General features: G+C 34.4%; 1 pseudogene; it reads left to right on the top strand.

Annotated features, from left to right (window-relative positions):
- Window positions 1-20254: 20254 nt before the first annotated feature.
- Window positions 20255-20826, top strand: LOC123647951 (annotated as a pseudogene).
- Window positions 20827-23767: the final 2941 nt, after the last annotated feature.

The raw sequence follows: 23767 nt of genomic DNA, 5'->3' as shown, positions 1-23767 counted from the left end.
CATTTATAGACTTGCGTATGTTGAACCATCCCTGTATCTCTGGGATGAAACCCACTTGATTGTGATGGATTATTTTTTTGATAAGTACCTAAATTCAGTTTGGTAAGATTTTACTGAGAATTTTTGCATCTATATGCATAAGAGATTTTGGTCTGTAGTTTTCTTTCTTTGTTGAATCCTTTCCTTGGTATCAAGATTATGTTGGCTTCATAAAATATGTTGAGGAGGATTCCTTTCTTCTTGATGTTATGGAATAATTTCAACAGGATAGGTACAAGTTCTTCTTTATAGATGTGGTAAAATTTGTGTGTGAAACCATCTGGTCTGTGACTTTAATTTATTTTTTTTTTTAAGATTTTTTTTATTGCTGCTTCAATTTCTGTACTTGATATTGGTCTGTTCAGGAATTCTATTTCTTCCTCATTGAGCCTATGGGAGCTGTGTGTTTGTAAGAATTTGTCTCCACATTTTCCAATTTATGTGCATAGAAATTTTTATAGTATTCAGAGAGGATATTTTGTATTTCTGTGATATCAGTTGTAATTTCTCCTTTTTCTTTCCTGGTTGAGCTTATTAGAGTTCTTTTTCTTTTCTGCTTTTGGTTAATCTAGCAAGAGGCCTGTCAATTTTCTTTATCTTTTCAAAGAACTAACTTTTTGTTTCATTAATTTTCGGTATAGTTTTTTATTCTCAATTTCATTTATTTCTGCCCTGATCTTGGTTATTTCTTTTCTTCTGCTGGGTTTGGGATTGGTTTGCTCATTCTTTTCCAGTTCCTTTAGATAATTTATTAGATTGTTGATTTGTAATCTTTCTGTCTTTTGGATGTAGGCATTTATGGCTAAGAGTTTTCCTCTCAGGACTGCTTTTGCAGTATCCCACAGATTTTGATAAATTGTATACCATTTATCATTTAGTTCAAAGAATCTTTTGATTTCCATCATAATTTCCTCCTTGACTTATCATTCAGCAGTAGGTTGTTTAGTTTCCATGACTTTGTGTAGAGATGAGTGTGTCTGTTGCAATTGATTTCTAATTTTATTCCACCATGGTGTAAGAAGATACATGATATAATTTTGTTTTTTTTTTAATTTTTTGAGACATGTGGAATTAACTCAAATGCCCATCAATACATGAGTGGATTAATAAAATGTGGTATATGTATACCATAGAGTACTACTCAGCCATAAAACGTGAATTAATACCTTTTGCAACACTCTAGATGGAACTGGAGACCATCCTCTTGAAGTGAAGTATTGCAAGAATGGAAAAACAAACACCATATATACTCACTATTAAATTGTAACTAACCAATCAGCACTCATATGCTGAATGGAAATCATGTAGGTGGGAGGGGGAAGGTGAGGATAGGTGAAATCATATCTAACGGTACAATTTACGCTATGTGGGTGATGGGCACAATTATAACCTTGACTCAAGCAGTACAAAAGCAATCCATGTAACCAAAACATTTGTACTCCTGTAATATTCTGAAATTAAAAAAATAAAAATAAATAAATAAAATAAAGAAGATTTTAAGCAACATGTAAATTGAACTGTTGAAGGGCAGATGTAGAGAAAATTGATTTGTTCCTATATGCTGGGCTTATAAGATAGTTTGTGAAACACATGGCCCATATTCAATCTACAATTTTTTATTCTAGGTCATTGAAGATAGAATTTTTATAATTACATTTTGTATAGATATGAATAAAGAAATAGTGTGTTTGATAACATCATGGCAATGATTTGTGATAAAATGATACTCATTTGCACCCATTGCTTATGATTCTGCTGGTGAGCAAGACCCTCTGTGCAAAGAGAAATGAAAAGCTTAAATATTTTTTCAGTTTACTTAGTTTTAAATCAATATTAAATATAATAAGCAGAAAATCCAGAATTTGAAAATGTCTTCATTTAGGTTACAAAAAAATCCTCAAGAATATACATATTTATTAATATCATTGGGTACTTGTTTAAAAGAACATTCTGAGGCATTTCAAAATAAACCAGAATGTATTGCCTCGTGATTTCTACTGTACATAATTACTCAGCCCTTCTGCTCTCCCCAAATCCCATTTAAATGATAGAATAAACATAAAAATTAGAATAAGACCATATATTTCTGGAAAGTCATAAACAGTGTTGAAAGCAAATCAGAATATTAATGAGTTTCTGTAAGATACAATGCAAATGGAAACTGACTAGTGGTAAAACTCCACAGAACTGAGGGACTTACAAGCTTATATGGGGAACAGATAAAGCCTCCAAATAAGTAGATTTTCAGAGAAAGAAAAACATGAAAATATTCCAAGAATGACTAGGCAGCAGATAAGATAGCAATCGTTAGTGTATTATAGTTATAAGCTCATATTGAGTTAAGGGGCAATGGAACCGCTGCACTAGGATCCATTTTCATACCAGTTGTTATGGCATTTGCCCCAGAACCAAATTCATCAACAGAGTTTTTCAAAGGCAGTGGGACATATGTGGAAGGACACTCACAGGCTGTGGATAGATGGCACAGAAGGAGCAATAAGAACTCACACAATTAGAAATCAAGCTACTCATATATCCTACTTATCTGCATAAACACTAAAATCCAAGTACCTATGATAGGAATCATCGTTGACTGATTGTGCTTAACTTGTGCTGAGTAAATACTATCCAGCTACCAAAAGTAGTTAATCTAGACTCCTAATTAGAAAAAGCCAAGTATCAGTAAGCGTTAGAAGCTTTTCAATAGCATTTAATAGTCTAAACAGAAGATATTTACTAGCCTGAACAAACAGAAGTACTCCCCAAGCATACAGAGTTAATAAAGGATACCAATATAATGATTACATTCAAAGATATAATATCCTTAACATGAGAATAATAATTTTAAAATAATTAGAATTATGATGGCTGAAATCTCAATAGAATAAATAATCCTCAAGGAAACAAAGATAAAAAAGAGGCCAAATAATAAGATTTATAATAGAAATAACTAGCAAACTCTAGTGATACATTAATGTATAACATTTGTACCATAAGAAAAATAATTTTAAAATGATTACTAAAATTGAAATCTCAATAGGCAGAATAGCAGAATAGACATGACTGAAGATAATTTTATTGAGCTGAAGGATGGAGCTGAAAAATTTCCCTAGAATCAATGGAAAATGAAAATAAGATAAAAAATATAAAAATATACAGAAAATACTAAGGCCAGATGCAGGAAACCCAATAGCACTATATTTATTCCAGAAGATAATTAAAAGAAAATATAATCAAAGAAATGATAATGGAAAATTTCCTGAAAGATTTGATAGTTAAGGCAAAAAGGACACAGAAACTTCATCATGGAAATACTTTTTAAAGTAAAAAAATTTAATAAACACATACTGATTTTTTTTAAATATAGAAATATAAACACACAAAACCCTGAAAGAAGGAGACAGAGACAGAAACAGAAAAGAGGTTAACCATAGATTTTGTTGTTGTTCTACTTCATATCCCTTTCATTTGAGCATTGCCCTTCTACATGTGTATGTCAATCCAGGATTCTGTGTCCCTTGAGTTTGAGCACAAAACTCAATCTGCCTTGACAGAAAATCCCATTCCTTTGAATAGAACTATTAGTCCACAGGTGGGTATTTGAATAAGGTAGATTTCCCCAGAGTTGTTCTTTAAGGATGAATGAGAGTTCTGGAAGAAAAAATGTCCTCTTCTTTGATTCTAAAGCACAAAGAATTGTTTGGCAAAAGCCACAATTAGTGCTCTGATTTTACTGAACCCAGTTCTTTGACTTTCCAGATTTGCTTGGCCATTGTTTCTGCTTGATGCTTCTGAAGTCTCTCCAGGAAGATCAGTTGGCACCAATCACATTCTTGCAGTTATACAGAAATAGTTTTGTTATTTATTGAAGTGAAACTCTTTGAGCCCCTTGGCTGTCACATAGGGCAAAGAGGAAGAAAGGGGCATTTCATGGAATATCAGTTGTTTGGCAGGTCAGGACTAACATGATAGCTGTTCCAATTCCGTCATGTGACTCTAGGCTATGACACAACACACCAGAGCCTTATCTCCACCTTATGCTTTCTACCTTATTGTGGCTTCCTACTGCTGCTGAAGCTCAAAATGCCCTATAACCCTGAGGTCTCTAACCCCCAGGCTGCCCATGACACCCCACACCCCACCCCATCATCCACAGAAAAGTTGTCTTCCATGAAACTAGTTCCTGGTGCCAAAAAGTTTGGGGACCACTGCTCAACATCCACCTCTGCATTCTGGTTCTCCAAGTTGTGCCAAGGTGTAGGTTGATGGTGGGAAGAGAAGACTGCCATTGGCTTACTGGCTTACCTGTGTTCTGTATCTTGGGTTGTTACTGCTGTTGCTATTTGGGGGGCTATCAGTTGTCCAAAGGAACCAGGGGTATAACCCAGGAGGGCAAGAGGGTTGACACAATGTGTGACAAACACTGACCAAGGGGAGGCAGCAGACATGGAAGTTCTCTCTTCCTCTCTTGATGTCATGCTTCAAGATGCAGTTCATAAGGACTCTCCAGAGATGTCTCAAGAAACCAACGATGTGTGTTGTGAAGCTTTGTACAGCTCTTTACAGCTTTAAATAGCTTTAACACATCTCCCTTTTATTCACTCTTTTCTTCCCTTTTTTATTTCCTTTTTTGTTCTTTATTCTTGCTTTCTTGATATTGGACTTCTTTTCCCCAAATGAATCACTATCATGTAGAAGCTTGCCTCATGCTCTGTGTTCCAGAAATTAACACCAACAAAATAATAATAATAGTAATAGTTAACATGTATTGAATTATTACTATATACCAGACATTGTTCTAAGCACTTCACATGTATTAACTCAGTTAATTCTCATCCACAAGGTAGTAAATACTATTATCTTTGCTTTGCAGATAAGAAAAATGAGAAAGAGGATGCTGAGGCCTGGCAAAGCTACAATAGCAGACAGCAAGTACATAGGAAAATGCTAAACATAATTTTTCCAAAAGCATTACAAGAGAGTGAAAGTTCTCAATATACTCTGGAGAATGACCCTGAAACTAGATTCAGTTGGCAGTGCGTAATAGTCCTGGATCAAGAGGGACAGTGTGAATGGATTGAAAGAGCCATTTCCCTGAACACTATGACAGTCAGCCCTTCAGTAACTTTGCAGGGGGAATCCATTCTAACTGCATGTAAGCTGTGAACACCATTGTCCTCTCACTTTCCAAGGGAAATAAAGTTGACCAGGAATCTCATGGTATAGTGGCAGGTTGCCAGCTCCTCAACAGCTCAGCACAGTTGAGGGGAAACTCACAGTTACCCACAAATGTGGAGTAGAGTTCAATTGCATGTTCTTGTTCACATGTGGGAGCTAAAAAAAAAAAAAAAAAGTTTATCTTATAGAAGGAAAGAGTAGAATAGTGGTTCTTAAAGTCTGGGAAGGGTGAGGGGGACTAGTACAAGGAGAGGTTGCTTAACGGGTATAAAATTATAGTTAGAAAGGAGGAATAAGTTCTAGTGTTCTATATAACACAGTAGGGTGACTATAGTTAACAATAATTTATTGTATATCTCAAAATAGCTAGAAGAGAGGATTTTGAGTGCCCCAGCACAAAGAAACAACAAATGTTTGATGTTATAGACATCCCAGTTACCTTGATTTGATCATTACACATTGTGTACATGCATTGAAATAATCACATGTACCCCATAAATATGCACAATTAATATGCATCATTTTAAAAATAAATGTAGGAGTTTAGGTAATTATATGTAGGCAATAAGTGTTAATGGCTCAAGGATTTAAAATTCCAGGAATTTTTCTGGGTTCAGACAAGGCTGGATTAATTGTTTAAATGTTTTGCTGGGAATCTCAGAATCAATCTCTCTCTCTCTCTCTCTCTCTTTTTACTACTCCCCATCCCACTCCATGCCTCTCTCAGTGGCCAGATTTTCTCATCTCTGAAATCTGCTTTGCCCTATGGTGGGTTCATTCTTCAAAACTCAAACTTCAATCTCAAGTGTCTAAAATAAAATAAATCATTTAATGCAGTTACTAGAGTAATTTTAGACTCTTAAAAATGGGAATAGGAGAAAGAAGGAACAGAAATATACTCAGGAAAAACATCTATTCCTATACTTCCACCTATGAATACTTTGATAAAATGAATTGGCTTTAGAGAGTTATTTTATTTTTAACTTAATTTTATTGTGTCTTCTTATGTTTGCAAACGTTTCTGAAAATCTTTCCATAACTATTGCTTTCCATCAAATTTACCAGTGAAATTAGTGTGAAACTCTGAAAACTCTGAATTATAGGTTCTGAATGAATCAGCATATAGCAACCTAGCACTAATTGATTTGACTGCAGGTTAGAGTCAGAGCATTTTTTGGAAATGTATTGCTATCCATGGAGACACAGCCTTAGAGTTAACTGACACGATTTGTCAAGGTCCACCAAACTTATAGAATACAGTCAGATCATGAAATAGCAAAGTAAGTGTTTGATAGATGAAACACCTAAATATATTCATGTTCTTTAAAAATAAACTCTCTAGATAGGTCATTAAAAACAATACTTCAAAATGGAGACTGACAAGCCAAAAGAGGTAAGTGTGGCTCCATTGTTAGAGCTCAATATAGCCCCCACACCATTAAAAACAGGGATTTTGATCGACTAAAGAAAGTGACATTTTGATTTTACTGTCTCTTCTCATATCGTTCTCACATTGACAATTTGTAGTCAAAAAAGAACAGATCATGCAGATGATTTGAATATTGGCTTTTGTCTTCTCTTCTGTCTACCTTTTCTAAATAGATGGAACTGACAAGTGATGCCTTGGTTTATCTAATCTCAACAAATCTTTTTTTTTTTGCTCTGTTCAATAATATCACTTGACACCTTTCACAAGCTCATTTACGTTAGGATGCAAATTGTTTCTCTACACAGATTTTTACATAAGATGAATAAATTATTAGTATGGAATTTAAACATATAATTAAAATGAAGCAAAGTATTAGTTTCCACTAAACCTTAATAACTTCTAATAAAATAAATGGGCATTGTTGCAATATAACCATTTAAATAATATTGTTAAACTGTCCTGTTTAACATTTCTTTCTGTGATTTTTATCCTTTAGCATAAAAGTTTTAACATAATCCTATGGAATGTCTTCCGCCAGAATATAAAATCCTAAACAAGTAGGTGTCTGTTCACATGTGTGTGAGAATATACATAACGTTTTATAAAACACCTCTTTTATATGATATTTACACCGTAAATTTTAAAAATCATACATCTGTGTATTTAAATTTTAAAATTATATTATCATATATAAATTCCCCCCTACAGAGATCTCTTCTTCAAAAGGTTAGTGCAATTGATTTTTCTGGATTTGCATTCAAAAAAAGTATGTTTATCAGGATATATATGTGTCATTTATCTTCCACATTTATCAGAGGGTTCTAAACTTTGATTTTTTCCTTTAATAATGCTTCTTGAGAGTTATCCATACTAATACTTGAATATCTATTTATCTTATTCCATTAAATGAATATAATCTAATTTATTTAACCACATCCCATACAGTTGAACATTTAAATTGCTTCTGTTTTTTTTTAATTTCACTATAATGTTACAATACCTATACCTGAAATGTGTGTGTGTGTGTGTGTGTGTGTGTGTGTGTGTGTGATTATGCATGTAATGTGACTGAACCCTTCAGGTATTAATAAGGAGATTATGTCACAAGCTGCTTAGTTAATTTCCCCAGTCCAACTTATAAATATCACTGAAGTAGGAAAAAAGAATATTGATCAGAGTAGAACTGTGGAAAATACTCGAGAAAGTGGACAGGGAAGAGTGGCAGTTAAGGCCCAACAGAAGGGCAGTGGCACCCTGAGGCAGAAGCAAGCCCAGTGCCACTGTTGGCAGGAAATAAGATGGGGGAGCTTCTGGGTGCTTGTTTCTCCGCCGTATTTCCTGTGTGGATCACTCCCTGCTGCCTTATTACTTCAAAGTAGAAAAGTTACAGAGCCAGCACAGCAGAGATTACAGATGAGTGAACACCGGCTACTACTAATTTTTCTTTCTTCTTTTACTCTACTTCTAAATCTACAACTTGGAAACCATAATCAATTGAGAAAACTTTTTCAACAAAGAGCAGTGTCAGGCTATCTATAGAAGTTCCCTGAGGGACAGTCACTTAGTGAGGAGAGACAAGTAGAGGTTGTCCAATCCAGCCTACGAGGTTCTGGAAACTTTTCTGAGACCTGCTATACCTCCAAACTTATCAAAATTTCACAAGATAGAGCTACGTCTTGGCCCTGGTACCCTCTATAATACTAGGCAAGACAGTTTATAGACTCAGGGGGAAAATTTTCACGACAAAATAGCCAGACAAAGAGAAGCACAACCAAAAGAAAAGAGAAACATCAAAATATACAATATACTGGATAAACGGGAAATAACAGAGTAGGTAAATCGAGAATTTTTCAAGGAGCAAGAACAAAAACAAAAAAAATATCCATGGAGCTGTTGATAATTGAACAAGGAATAGTCATTAAGAAGATATACTGATAATAAAAATTATAATCATTGAAATAAGAAGCACAACACATGAGCTAAATGGAAACAAGATATTATAGAACTAAACAATGAATTTTGGAACTAGAATATCAACTTTAGAAAGCACTTAGGAAAGGCAATATGTAGAATATAAGCAAGTATCAAGGCTAAGAGTAGAAGTAGCAATAGTTCTAGACTCAGAAAAATAGAAAAAAAAGTATCAGATGGAATATTTGTAGCAGTGACAAATAATTACAAAGAATTAAAGAAAAAAAGATGAATGTCTAATACTGACATGATGTAGCGTTAAGCAGAATAGATGGAAAAGTCCACTTCTAGACAGATTAGAGTGTAATATAAGCACAACAAAGACCAAGAGAAATTCTAAAAGTTTCCAGTAAAAAGGAGAAGATTATCCACAAAGGAAACATAATTAGGTTGATGGTAGCCTTCTTAACAGAAGCACTAGAATCAAGAAGAGTGTGGATTAATTGTAAAGTTTCTGAAGAAAAGATCTTTGGAGCTATAATTTTATATGTAGCCAAGTTATCTTTAAATGTGAGAGTTCAACAATATGAAGGCAGGAAAAGCTTACAGGTTACAGGTTTACTCAAAAAAAGTCCTCTTTTAAAACCCCTTTGAAGGAAGAACTGCCATAAAATGAGAAAAACATCTAAGAGATGTTATGAGACAGAATGGAATATACATAAGGTGCCTCATGCTCCAAAAAAAGTGATCCCCCAAATAAATCAAATGTAGCCCACATGTAGAACAACTCTAGCCTTATGAATATAGAGTTGAACCTAGATTTCCTAATGGTCTGCTGTAATTATCAACTGAGCAAACTCCTGGGTAAGATTCCAGGTCCTAGAAACCTGAACCAGTGCCACCTCTGGGGGCCATTGCTACCTCCCTGTATTTTGACTGGACTGACTTCTTTCTGTGCCCTCTAAAATCACAGGAAATAAAAATAAAATCCCAAGCCCCCTTACTGACTAAATGGACCCCTTCTTGGCCAGAGAAACATTAAAACTGAGCTCCCAGCCATGACTGGACACAATGGAAGGTCAGACAATCCTTCTTATAATGCCACTTGTTAACTGTCATCAGGTTTTCCTCCCTAAGGGTAAAACAGAAACCAGCCCTTTGGAAAGACTTGCTCCACTGCTGATTTCAACAAATCTGTGACTGACTACCATTCCCTGTTTCAGTTTCGGCACAACTGACCAGCATTTCTTCCAGATAAGAGATCATAGACTATGGAATGGTTTTGACCAGATATGGAGGTTGCACACAGATAGACTCTGTGTCCTCTGCTTCACTTTTTGACAACAGAGGGCTGAAAACTCCACCCTAGATCATGCTAATGCTGCCATGTTTTGAATATACAACCTATGACGTACCCATATTTTGAACATGCAATCCACGAAGGGGCACGAAGCTTAATTGTACATGCACATGTTTCCCCTTTCATAAATGTGCATAACTCCTCCTATAGGTCAGCATAAACTCCTGTTCCTTTTGTTGTTCCCTGGAACTGCTTGCTTTTGGCTTCTGCCAGAGGCTATGCTTCCCAGCCTGAAAGATGGCTGCCTGTGGGCTGCAACTCCTTATGAGGAATAAAGCTCTCCTTCCCAAAGCTATGAACCTAGTCATTCTTCAGTTAACAAACCCTACTTGTTTTACTAATAAATGTCTGTGTTTGAATTTGACTTTACAAAAAATTTAATCTGATATTCCTTATTTTCTATAATTTATTTTAAACCGTTTATATTTATAGTGATTATTAAAATTTTGAGTTTATTTCTGCCATATTCTTTTGCATTTTATTTTAACCATGCTTTTTTCTGGTCTTTCATTTTTTAAATAAAGTCATGCCCTGCTTTCTGCTTTATTATTTTTTGTTTTCACTTTTTTTCATTTTGTCCTGTAATTTTAAATTATATGTACTGGTTCCATTTGAAAATATACAATGTTATTTCTATAACTAGATTCCGGTGCTAATCACTATCTTTATAGAATTCCCTGAACAACACAAGATAGTCACCGTGGAAGGCCAGCTTTCTGAGGCACTTTTTAACCTTCTGCTCCTTCTCAGGTTGAAATCTTGCTCCAACCAGGGTGGTCTGGCTTACTACTATCCTACTTGAATTCTCTCCGTATTTAAAGTTTGCAAAGACTTTCCCTTGTATTTGGAAAAAGGCTAGATACTTTTTAATATTTTCAGTGGTTCTTTCATTATTTCTTTTGTTACAATTAGAAGTGGGCAATTTTAGTATATGCATACTCTATCATTTTCATCTAAAATTTGAAGAATTAACATCTTTATTTTTTAAAATTCCTATCCAAGAGTATAGCATATCCTATGTATTATTTTTGTATACGATGTATTTTATATCTTTATAAAATAATAGTAGCCATATTTTATTAAGATATCATAAAATGCTAAGAAATAGGACAAGAGCTTTTGCACAACTGTTCCTGAATTGTTTTTAAAAACCCACATATGTAAATAAAACAATACTACATATTTAAAGCAAATTTTGTTTTCAAGGACAGTACACAAAATACATTAGATTAATCATTTAGGAATGGAAGTAGTATGTGATTGGAGGTTGTGGTAAAGACATAAAATAAATAAGTAAAACAGAAGGACCTAGAACAATGGTAAAAATAAAATGAGAACTAAGAAGGGTTATCTTAATTCTTTGCATCTCAGGTCCATATATGTGTGTATTTGTATGTGTGTGTGTATGTCTCTCTCTTTCTCTCTCTCTCTCTATATATATATATGTATATATATACACACACATATACATGTAGCTAGTAAGTTTATGTTGTTTCTACATCACACTATGTAATACATCGTTAGTATACAAACAGCATTGTTTTTAAAGGACTCATTAGCAAGAAGTGTTCTGAGGTGAGAGTTGCTTATCATATTATTTCCATGTTCATAATGACTTGTGATTGGTTTTATTTTAAGTAAAAAATTTAAAGAAAACTTTAACTTGGTGTAGAATCTTATACTATTTATTAATTCTTAATTTATTTTATTAAATAATGTTTTAAAAACCTTTTCAAAAGCCTAAGCAACTTACCCAACATTAATATTAATGCTTATTGAAGAGGATGCAAAATAAAAGATCTTGAATATCTTTTGGGGTCCTAAATCATTAGTAGACCTCAACATTCTAAAAATGAATAAAAATAAAATATAAGCAATGTATATACTTAGTCTTGGAACGAAAAATTCAAAATTTTTAACTGTGTTCAATAGGTTGCCCTTTGTCTAGACAACACATTTATCCATTAGTGTGATTATAGAGTTCAAAATCAAAATAAAAGAAATATCTTCTTGACTCTCTTACTGATTTGCAGAAGAAATTTGAGGATCATAATTATTTTCCCTTAGCTTAAGATTTCCAAAATAAGCAATGTTCTCACTGTATGAGTCATAGGAATGTGAGATTTAATAAGGATATGGCAATACAAATTACTTTTCCAGTAAGTATGTATTGGTGGCATCAGCATATGCATCCTATTTTTATCAACAAATAGGAAAAAAGGCCCAAATCACCTTTTAGACTTTTTTTTAGGTACTTGGATCATAAAGAAGAGGGCATTTTGACAGATGAGATGTTTGCTGTATAGTGAAAACACTTCTGCATTGGGAGGCAAGCGAGCTGCCCTCTAGTTTTGGCTGTTCTAGAAATGAATTTCCTAACCAGAGATAAGTATATTTGTTTGTTTAAAACTTCAATACAAATAAATGGGACTTCACATTCGTTATTGTAAAATAAAGGAACTGAGCTGGATTCTTTCTAAGGGGTGTTCTCCACTTCCATCATTTCATGAGTCTATAAATTGGATTAACAAATCCTTGAGACATAAAACTGGATTTGACTCTTGGCTCTTATACTCCCTAAGTTCTATGACCTTAGATATGTACATCTTCCTTAAGACTTTTTCTTCAAATATAAAATAATGATGTTTAACTTGCAGAAAAGATTTTAGCATCAACAGTAATAAAAGTATGTACAGCATAAACATAAAGCAAATATCAAATATTTTTCATCTCATAACATTGTGCTAAATATTTTTATTAAAGTATTATTATTTTATTAGCCCATATATACAACAAATTAACAAGAAGAGATATTTGCTACAGTGCATTATTTTTTTGAAAAGGATTAATTAATACATATGACTTTTAGAATTATATTACTTAATTATAGTGATTGCTAACTATCTCTTAATTTAACATTGATGATTATCAGGATTAAATTCCTCATGTTACTAGAAGGAAGATATTTATTGGCGGCTACTAAAGAAATTATTACTATATAGAAATACAAACAGAAATAAAAATGAAATACAAATAAAGACATTGCATATGAACTGAATTTCTATATTAGAAAGCCATTTAAGGTAATAAGCAAATTTACTTTTTCAAAAGGATCTATTGACCTTTACAAAAGCCTTGTCTAGTGAGTGATTTACTTCACAATTGATTTCTAACATACTGAATTATTTTGTATTTAAAGGAATATATTGTCATTTTCCCTTCTCAAACACATATGAATGTACTGTTATGGGATACAAAAAAATCAAATTATTTTTAATATTAATCTAAAAATAATCCATTAAGAGTTTGCATTTACAGTATACATAAGAATGGGTTGTAGTAGCCCAGGATGAAACTAAATAATAATTTTTCTATAAAGGGGATAAAATTCTACAAATTGAAAAACTATTTTAGTCTCTGATTTATTTAATAATGAAAAACTAATGCAAATGTCACATTCTAAATAATAATTTCAACCGCCACTGACTCACACTACATATTGGTGATCCCCCCAAAAAAATTAACTAATATCAAAAAAAGGGGAAAACTGAAAAAACATACTGGTAAAAAATACTTAACTATAATAAGTTTAACTACATGAACTAATTTAAAAATAAAATGAGTTGCTTCAGAAAAAAGCCTCTATATAAATGTAATAAGATGGTTTATTAAGTAGTATTGATTATGAAAATAAGAAAGAAATGTTATTACCTTAAATTATGAAAAGTTTTAAGAAAATAATGCCCTAAATTTTGTAAACACATTAAACTATTACCTCGCTCAAGGCACAACAAAATCTTCTTAAAACAAGGTGTAATATAATTCAGGAGTTGGCAAACTTTCTGTAACAGACCAGATAGTAAGTATTAATATTTTCAGCTTTGTGGGCAATAAGATCTCTAACCAACTACTGTATTTTGCCACAGAAAGAAGCTGTAGATAATATGTGAATGAAGAGGCTTGGCTGTGTTTCAATAAAACTTTATTTACAAAATAGGGGTAGGCTGAATTTGGTCCAAGGGCTATAGTTTGCTGACCTATGATATAACTGATTTTTTTTTTGGAATAAAGTGAATAAATAAAATAATAACTGAAAAACTTCAACATCAACATACTATTCTCTCTTAATGTGGAAAAAACATGTCCTTTTTATTTCAGATGATCACATTATTTAATGGCTGAGGTTTTGATATAAGAACACATAGGATCTTTCTCAGCTTTTGAATAGGTTCATTCTTTTTATTCACTCCTTTCTTTACAATATCAAGAGTTGGAAAACACCACAAAGAGAATGGACAATGAAGAAAGAAGCAGTTGATTATGAAGCTCCAAAAGAAAGGCAAAAGATAATCCTAAAAAGAAAGGATTAAGCTAGTATGTGAAATTTATAAACAATAGTATGCACAGGTTAGTGAGAGAAACAGAAAGATACCAGAGAACAAGTTTATCATTTATTGTTTCCTCCTTGGGTGTATGAGATTGTAACACAAATCCAGAAAGACCCTCAAGAGATCATGCTTTCTAGTCCTTTGCCTTCAGGCAAGTGGATGTCTAAACAATTAGTGACAGAGGATTGAAGACTCCAAAATTCTTCTGGAGATTTAACTAGTTTCGAGAAAGAACTGCAGAAGAACACACTTGAATATAAACCCCAGTGTTTTGAAACAGTTAGGCATTGTCATATGATCTCAATGTAGTACCAAGAATGGCAATCATATTTGACAACTATGGGAGGGAGAATTGAACTCCCTGGTTGTCAGCTATTCTTACATTTTTACTAGGGTTTTTTGCTTCTTAAGATTTTTCTTAAAAAAACAATCCCCTATCCTTTGTTAAGATAGGTTTAAAATGTAATATAATTACTCTAGCATAATAAAGTTGGATTATAATATTTTTAAAAACTGCATTGTCATCTTTTCTCTAGTAACATACATTCACTCACTTGAAGGATAATTAGTTTGAAGTGTCTAAGATGGCTGCAGTAAAACAGTAAAATAAAGGTAAATTTTGTCAATAACTAGTACTTCAGTATTTATTTCTAATTAGGATATAGAAAGTAGATATAGAATATAGGTGACTATAGTGGTCAAATAAATGAAATCATGCTTGTTTGAATTTAAGAGACTATATAATTTATTGTCCAAACTGAGATAATAAATAATTACAACAAGAAACAGATTAAAACAGCACTTATGAATGAACAGCCACTCTCCTTGAAGTGAAGGTGAGATGATTCCACACACACGAGTGACAAAGATATACAACAGGGGAAAGATTATAGCCACTCTGGGGAAGAGTATGAGGAGCTTCCTCACAAAACTAAATACAGAACTATGATATGATCCAGCAATCCCACTCCTGGGTATATATTCAAAAGAAGGGAAATCAGTCTATTGAACAGATACGTTCACTCCCATGTTTATTGCAGCATTATTTATTATAGCCAAAATATGGAATCAAATTAAGTGTCCATTAACAGATGAAAGGATAAAGAAACCCACAGATCTGAATGAGGCAGCTGTCAAGATGGCATGGGTTGACAGTCACCACCACCTATGGGCATGGGGAGCACTGCACTGGAATTGCATGGGCCAACATATGGCGCTGCCCACGGATCTGAGCAGGGCAACCCTCAAGCCAGTGCAGGCCATCAATCACCATCGCCTGCGGGTGTGGGCAGGGCTGCGCTCAAGCCAGCACTGCAAACCATGGATCTGAGTGGGGCAGTTCCCAATCCAGTGAGGTCTAACAATTATTGCTTCCATGGGTCTGAGCAGGTCAGCTCTCAAGGCAGTATGGGCTGTCAATTGCCACCACACACAGATGTGGCCAGGGCTGTGCTCAAGCCAGTCCAAGCCAATAAACACTACTGCCTGCAGACCTGTGAGGCTGGCTCAGTCAACAATCACCTCAGCTTGCGGTCTTGGGCAGGGCAGCACTCGAGCCCCCATGGCTCTAAAAAATGCAGCTTCCCATGGGGATGAGTGGGGCAGCACTAAAGTCAGCCTGGGCCCACAATCATTGCTACTGGAAGAACTAGGGGGGGCATTCACTTACTCTGCAACATGAGACCACCAATGATGACCACAGGGGAACCGTGACACCGGAGATGCAGGAAAAGAGCAGTGTTAAAATCTCACAGTGCATCTGCCCATCTTGTGCCAGCTGAATCCTCCAGGCAAGGACACAAGTGTGCCAGCCAGTGATCCTCCTTCTTTGCACTAAGTAGGAGAGTTCCCAACAGAAGAAAACAGGTGCACCACAAGTTTATCTGTCTTGAGCTGAGAGAAGATGTTTCAGATGAGAAAGAACCAGAATAAGAACCCTGGCAACATGAAAAAATAGGCCATTTTGAGATCCTCAAAAGATCACAATAGGTCTCCATCAAGGGACAAAAAACTGAAGGAAACTGCCCAAATGTCAGAGATGGAATTCAGAATATGGATGGCAAATAAGATGAATGGGATTGTAGAGAAAGTTGAAAACCAATTCAAATGAGCCAAAAACATATTTGAGGACATGAATGATAAAAATAAAAAAGTCACTAAAGAAATAGACAACATAGGAAAGGACATAATAGAACTTAAAGAAATGAAAGAATTATATGGAGAATTTCAAAATACAGCAGAAAGCTTCAACAGTAGGCTAGACCAAGCAGAAGAAAGAATCCCGGAGCTTGAAGACAAGGTTTTGAAACTAACTCAGTCAATCAAATGCAAAAGAAAGAATAAAGAAGAATGAACAATGACTCAGACAAATATGGGACTATATGAAGCAAGTCGAAATATGAATTATAGGTATCCCTGAGGGAGAAGAGGAAAACGCATAAAGCATTGAAAAATTATTTGAGGGAATTATTGAGGAAAACTTCCCTGGTATTGCCAGAGATTCAGATATCCAGACACAAGATGGTCATTGAAAATCAGCAAGATTCATAGCAAATAGGACATCTCCAAGACACATAATAACCAACCTGGTCAAAGTCAAAATGAAGGAGAAAATTCTATGAACTGCAAGACAAAAGCAACAACTAATCTACAAAGGAAAATGCATCAGGCTAACAGCAGACTACTCAGTGGAGACCCTAAAAGCCCAAAGGGATTGGGGCCCCATTTTTAGTCTTCTAAAACAGAACAAATGCCAGCCAAGAATTTTTTATCCTTCAAAACTATGTTTCACAAATGATAAAGAAATAAAGACTTTTCCAGACAAACACTAAGGGAATTTGTCACTGCTAGACCTGCTCTACAGGAAACGCTCAAAGTGCACTATACATGGAACAGCACGATAGACACTCATAGTGTAAAAACACCAAAGAGTTAAAGCTCACAGCACTCAATAGCACAAGAGGGAAAAAAACAACATATCATTCAACATGATGAACAGAACAGTATCCCACCTATTTATGCTAACACTGAAAGTGTACAGTCTTAATGCCCCACTTAAAAGATAGACTTGCTGAATGAATGAAAAAACAAAAGCCAAGTATATGCTTTCTCCAAGAAACCCATCCAGCTCTCAAGGACTCACACAGATTCAAGGTATTGGGATAGAAAAAATATTCCATACAATTGGAAACCAAAAGTGAGCAAGTGTAGCCATTCTCAGTCAGATAAATGCAAACACACACACACACACACACACACAGAGGAATACTATTCAGCCATAGAAAAGAACAAAATCCTGTCATTTGCAACAACATGGATGGAACTGGAGGACGTTTTGTTTGTGATGTAAGTCAGACACATAAAAACAAATGGCATGTGTTCTCATATGTCAAAGTTAAAAAAAAAATTGAATTCATGGAGCTAGAGAGTAGAATGACGGTTACCAGAGGCTGAGAAGGGTAGTGGGGAAGGGGGTGGTTAAACAGGGGATGGTTAATTGTTACAAAATACAGTTAGATAGGATGAATAAGATCTAATAGTGGTAGCACAATAAATGACTATAGTTAATGACAATTTACTGTATATTTAAAAAAAACCAAAAGACTGGAATTTGAATGTTCTTAACACAAAGAAATAATAAATGTTTGAGGTAATAGATTCCCCAATTATCCTGACTTGACCATTACACAATGTATGCCAGTATCAAAACATCACATGTACCTCATCTATCATGTATCCATAATAATTAAAAAGAAAAATGTATTGAAAACTACTGATCAATAAATACTTATTGTTCGTTTACCAAAAAAAGAAAAATAAAAGATAAGTGTTGAAAATGTAAAATTTTGTTTTCTTCTAGATTCTATATACATATATGTATGTACATACACATACACACACATATATATATAAAATCACATCTTTTAAAATAAATGAACATGGGTATTCAATTAAATACTATTGTATGAAAAATATATTAAATTATCTATGCAAATAATTATCTTCAGGACTTAAAAAGATTCATGTTATGCAAAAGGGTGTAATTAATGTTCAACATACAAGAATAATATATGTATTTGTGTTAGTTAATTTGAAGTGCTCAATCTAACCAGAATGCCATGAGAGAAATTTCTTTAGTGGAAAAGGGACTGGATTAGAATAAAAATCTCTTTAAGACTAAGATTTTGTGATAAGCCGACGCATCTGTTGTCTATAAGAAGATTCACAAGTCTGGTCACAATGTCAGAGACTCTCTATTCCCCATGGGTTACAATATGTGCTTCTGTGAGCAGAATTCACAGTAGCACTGTGTCTCAGCCATATGTACACCTTATGGCAGGGCCACCTGTTATCAGTTCTGGAGCAAGAACTTTAACCTAACACTCTGCTTGATGCTTTACATTTTTTTGCATTGACTCGATTCTCCTGGAAAGACATTACGCACAGTTATAAGATCCTTGCAAACAGTACTGGCTTTAGGGACTTCATTGTAGGTCCTTAATTTCTGAAAATTCTGGTCATTGTATTCATCCTACATTTAATCCCTAATAACATGTTTTTAAAAGTAAAAAAGTAAAGAAATATACAGACTTTATGAGTTTGTTAGTGAGCCCCCTAGACAGGTTTATTGCACTTAGTATAGTGACTAGAATAAAGACCACATGTTAGGGATTCGTGTTGGCAAATAGGTATTCCACAACAAGAAACTAGACAATTCTGTGGTGCCTCAATTTTACCAAAGCATCTTGAACTATTTTTCAAACATTTTAGGACCAACAAAACCTGAAAGATAGTTTACCAGGTTTTTTATAGTGCACATATATTTTTCAGTGGGACTTTAATCCAAGTAATTGTAATTCATTTATCTTTATATCATTAACATATTTCCCAAGAACTACTGGTTATTTTTTTTGAAACTTAAGATCATTTTTATTAGCTCTTTTTTTTATGAATCAGAAATGTGTGTTTCACCTAGGTCTAATTTCTAAGAGAGGGTATAGTTGAGTTCTGAACTGAAATTTTAGAAGAGGTTCTTTGCCTGCCAATATACTTTTAATACAATGTATTAAAATATTATCAAATTAGTATTTATGAGTTTAATAGTGTGCAGGGAATTATAAGGGCTTCATACATAGTACTTCTGCTCTGAGAACTTATAATGTAGAAGGATAGGCCAACCTTCATGAAGCACCTGGTAAACACTAGTAGTATTTGTATCTGCTAGTGTAGATACTGAACCATCTATAGCAGCATCACACATGCTTATTTAAAATACATGTTCCTTGGGAACTTCCTCTGAGATTTGGATTTATTTGGTCTGTGTGATTCTCATGTATATTCATATTTTGTAGCGCATGTGCTAATTAGCACTATGTAGAGAATAAATCTAGAAAATCAGAGGTAGAATAAATGCTTCAGGATGAGAATAACAAGGAAGATTTGTGGAGAAGCAAGAACTGGGGTTGACCAGCTGAAGATGGTTCTAGATATGTGGAAAATAAAGAAGATCACATTTTCAGGTTTAACCTGAAATTATGAGCTGTAATACAGAGTTAGGATCCACTAAATAGGGGATGAGACTGAGACCAGTTTGATTAGAGTAGAACATTCATATTAGAAACTGCAAGAAATATTGCAGAGAACAATCAGGCTCTGAAAGGAGGTCTGTGCCAGGTAGAGGAGCTTAGAGCATGAATATCTAGGAAAAGGATAACTTAAGAACAAAAACCCCAGTGGCTGGGGTACAAGCTGAGATAATGTTCCAGTAATTCAGATGGAGGATGATAATGACTGAATATGCAGGACCAACTATATTATTTGCAAGGCCTACAGCAAAATGAAAGTGTGGGCTTCCAGTTCAAAACTTATAAGGGGCCAATGCCCTGGTGGAGACGCTGAGGGCACCATAAGATTTGAAATATTTACAGTGGATATAAAACTACTTCAGCAATGCAGACAATTAAGTGTGTTGTTGTGGGTGATGGTGCTGTTGGTAAAACACATCTCCTGATATCCTACACAACAAACAAATTTCCATCCAAATATGTTCCGATTGTTTTTGACAACTATGCAGTCACAGTTATGATTGGTGGAGAGCCATATACTCTTGGACTTTTTGATACTGCAGTGCAAGAGGATTATGACAGATTACAACCACTGAGTTATCCACAAACAGATGTGTTTCTAGTCTGTTTTTCAGTGGTCTCTCCATCCTCATTTCAAAATGTGAAAGAAAAGTGGGTGCCTGAGATAACTCACCACTGTCCAAAGCCTCCTTTCTTGCTTGTCGGGACCCAAACTGATCTCAGAGATGACCCCTCTACTATTGAGAAACTTGCCAAGAACAAACAGAAGCCACTCCAGAGACTGCTGAAAAGCTGGCCCGTGACCGGAAGGCTGTCAAGTACGTGGCGTGTTCTGCACTCACACAGAAAGGCCTAAAGAATGTATTTGACCAAGCAATATTGGCTGTCCTGGAGCCTCCAGAACTGAAGAAGAGCCGCAGGTGTGTGCTGCTATGAAATCTCTCCAGAGCCCTTTCTGCACAGCTGGTGTAGGCATCATACTAAAAGCAATGTTTAAATCAAACTAAAGATTAAAAATTAAAATTCGTTTTTGCAATAATGACAAATGCCCTGCACCTACCCACATGCATTAGTATGAGACGAGGCCCATAGGTATGGCCCCCCCTTTCCCCTCCCAATACTAGTTCATTTTGAGTAATTGTGTATTGTCAGAAAAGTGATCAGTACTAGTTTTTGTTTTGTTATTTCAAAAAAAAAACAACTTTTTTTTTTTTTTTTTTTTAAAGCAAAGCATGCTTGTGATGACTCTGTAACAGACTAATTCGAATTGTTGAAGCTGCTCCCTGGTTCCACTCTGGAGTGTAATCTGGGACATCTTAGTGTTTTGTTTTGTTTTTTTTCCATCCGTTTTTTGGAGGCATGTGTATGGGGTTTGTTTTTTGGTCTTGTTTTTTAAATTCATTAACCAGTGGATAGCCCTTAAGGGGAGGAGCATGGATTGATTCCACATTCCACTTCCTAGATCTAGTTTAGAAAACATGTTCCCATCTGGTGCTCTTAGGAAGGAATATAGTAAATTCCTCATTTAATAACATACTCCTTTTGGAAAGTTGCCTTTTCTCTCCACCCTTGAGTAGATCCAGTATTTGATGAAACTCATGAAAGTGGGTGGAAACTGTCTTGACCCTCCTCTTTTCTAGGATGCACTATATATGTGACTGTGACTTTCAAGGAAATTTGTTTGCCATTTGCTGATTTTTTTGAAAGTTAATTTCTAACTTCTTTCACTGATAAATGAAGGAAAGTATTGCACCTCTGAAATACACTAAATGGATTGAGTTCATAATTAAAAAAAAATTTTCCCTGTAAAAAAAAAAGAAACCTTATAAGGAATTTCCAGATGGTGACAGCAGAAGGCTTTCCATATGTGGCATTTTTCTAAACATGGTATCCTATATGTTGGTAGAGGTCACATGTTCTTGAAGCTGGCCCCCAAAGCAAGGTGCCACACAATGTTACTATCAGAGCTCAATTCAGCTTTCAAATAGGTTTCATTTGTAAATAAAATTTGAAGTTATAATGTGAAAAACACAGAAATATTTCTTTTGCATGGATTATATTACAAAATTATTCTAGCTGTCTGGCTTTTAGGGGCATTTGAGTGTACAACTTCTGAACGATAGCAATTTGTTGAAACTGGTAAAGAAGGGGGAAATCAAGAACTATTTAATGCTTTAAATAACAGTAGATATAGAGGTTCAAGAAAAAAATTGGGAAAGTTGATCACTATTTGATGGAATATAGAATGAATTTAAAGGTAATAATGGAACATTCTAAGTGTTTTAGTCCTGCCAGCTTATTAACGTAATGTTCTTTCTTTTAAGTGAAGCACAGTATTTAGTTTCAAAATAGTTGATCTTCTATTGACATTTCTTTAAATTAACCTTACAGTGATATGCATTACAAATATCAAGTTATTTAATTAATTTCACATCATTTTTAGAATAAATACTTTGTGTGGGTTTACTATGTGCCAGGTAATAGTCTAAGCAAATAATGGGTGTTATCCATTATTTGGATAATACACAGCAATCCTTATGAGATCGTCTATTAATAATTTATCTTTGTTTTACAGGTGAAGAAAGTGAAGCATAACAACGGTATGTCATTTGCCATTTATTGATATAGTAAAGGAGTGAACTAGGGTTTGAGCTCCAGAAGTCTGACTTGGAAGAACAAAATCTTAATCACTTCATTATAGTCCCTCCATTGCAGAGAGAACCCAAATCACTGACAGGAGAGAAACTATATCTTAAGAAACTATATATATGAATGAGCTAAAGACCTTAAACTCCTTTTTGTTTAGAATGATTACTAAAATATACTATTCAAATAAAATGTTTATAACATATTAATAATTACTTCTAAAATGTGACTATCACATGCAAGTTGTCACACATGCATTTTAGTGATGTTTCTGAGATAAAATATTTCAAATGTAACTTCGCTGACATCTTTTTTTCTTTTTTTATGGCTGAATAAAGGTAACATAAAGCTACAGTTCAAAGTGTCAAGTTGTTAGTGGCAATTATTTTCTACTGGTAATTAAGATTCAAATCAAAGGGAAAGGTAAGCATATGGCAGCAGTTTGAAAAATCCTGAATGCAGCACAAAAATAAAAGCAATATTAGGAACATTTGGAGGGGTTTATACTGTACACACATTTATACAAATTAATGTAACTTATAGAAAGATAAGCCTCATTCAACCCTCATATTTAGACCGTATATAAAATGTCATTTTTCAAAATTATTTTTAAATGATTGTTTAAATATTTGCTCTGACAGAATATGGCATAGGAAATACTTTTATAGAAGATTCCAGCCATAAAAACCTCTTCTCACCCCAGATAGTCAACTATACTGCAAAATAAAGATTCCTACACACCTGCTTGTATATGTCTGTATTGTGGTCGTATCTTTTTATGCAAAGCTACTTTTAGAGTGGAGTTTTACAATTACCAGACCCATGTTAACCTGGGTGATATCCAAATACAGAAATTTTGGGGACAAATATTAAATCTACAAGATGAAAATAAGGCCTCCTTTAGAGGGGTGGTGATAAAAATGAAAGTTCCACCTTTCACTCCGCCATGACTGTTGTACTGACCTCAGCAGTGAGGTGGAGGTGAGAAACTCACACTAGGGTTAGACTGGGGTTTATAGAGGCAAAGGGAACTCTCACACTGACCATTTAGGCATTTAGTAGTCTTTAAGAGCAAAATAACTGTGTCATAAAATTCTCTTTCTTATGTATATGCATACAAAGATATGTGTGATTTTCCACAAGATTTGTGTCTTGAACTAAATGTTTTATGTCTCCTCCAATATTCATGTATTGAAGCGCTAATCCCCCATGTGGCAATATTTGGAAGGTG

The sequence above is a fragment of the Lemur catta genome, chromosome 12 (assembly GCF_020740605.2).
Source record: "Lemur catta isolate mLemCat1 chromosome 12, mLemCat1.pri, whole genome shotgun sequence".
Lineage (NCBI taxonomy): Eukaryota > Metazoa > Chordata > Mammalia > Primates > Lemuridae > Lemur > Lemur catta.
This window is presented reverse-complemented; position numbering and strand designations above follow the sequence as displayed.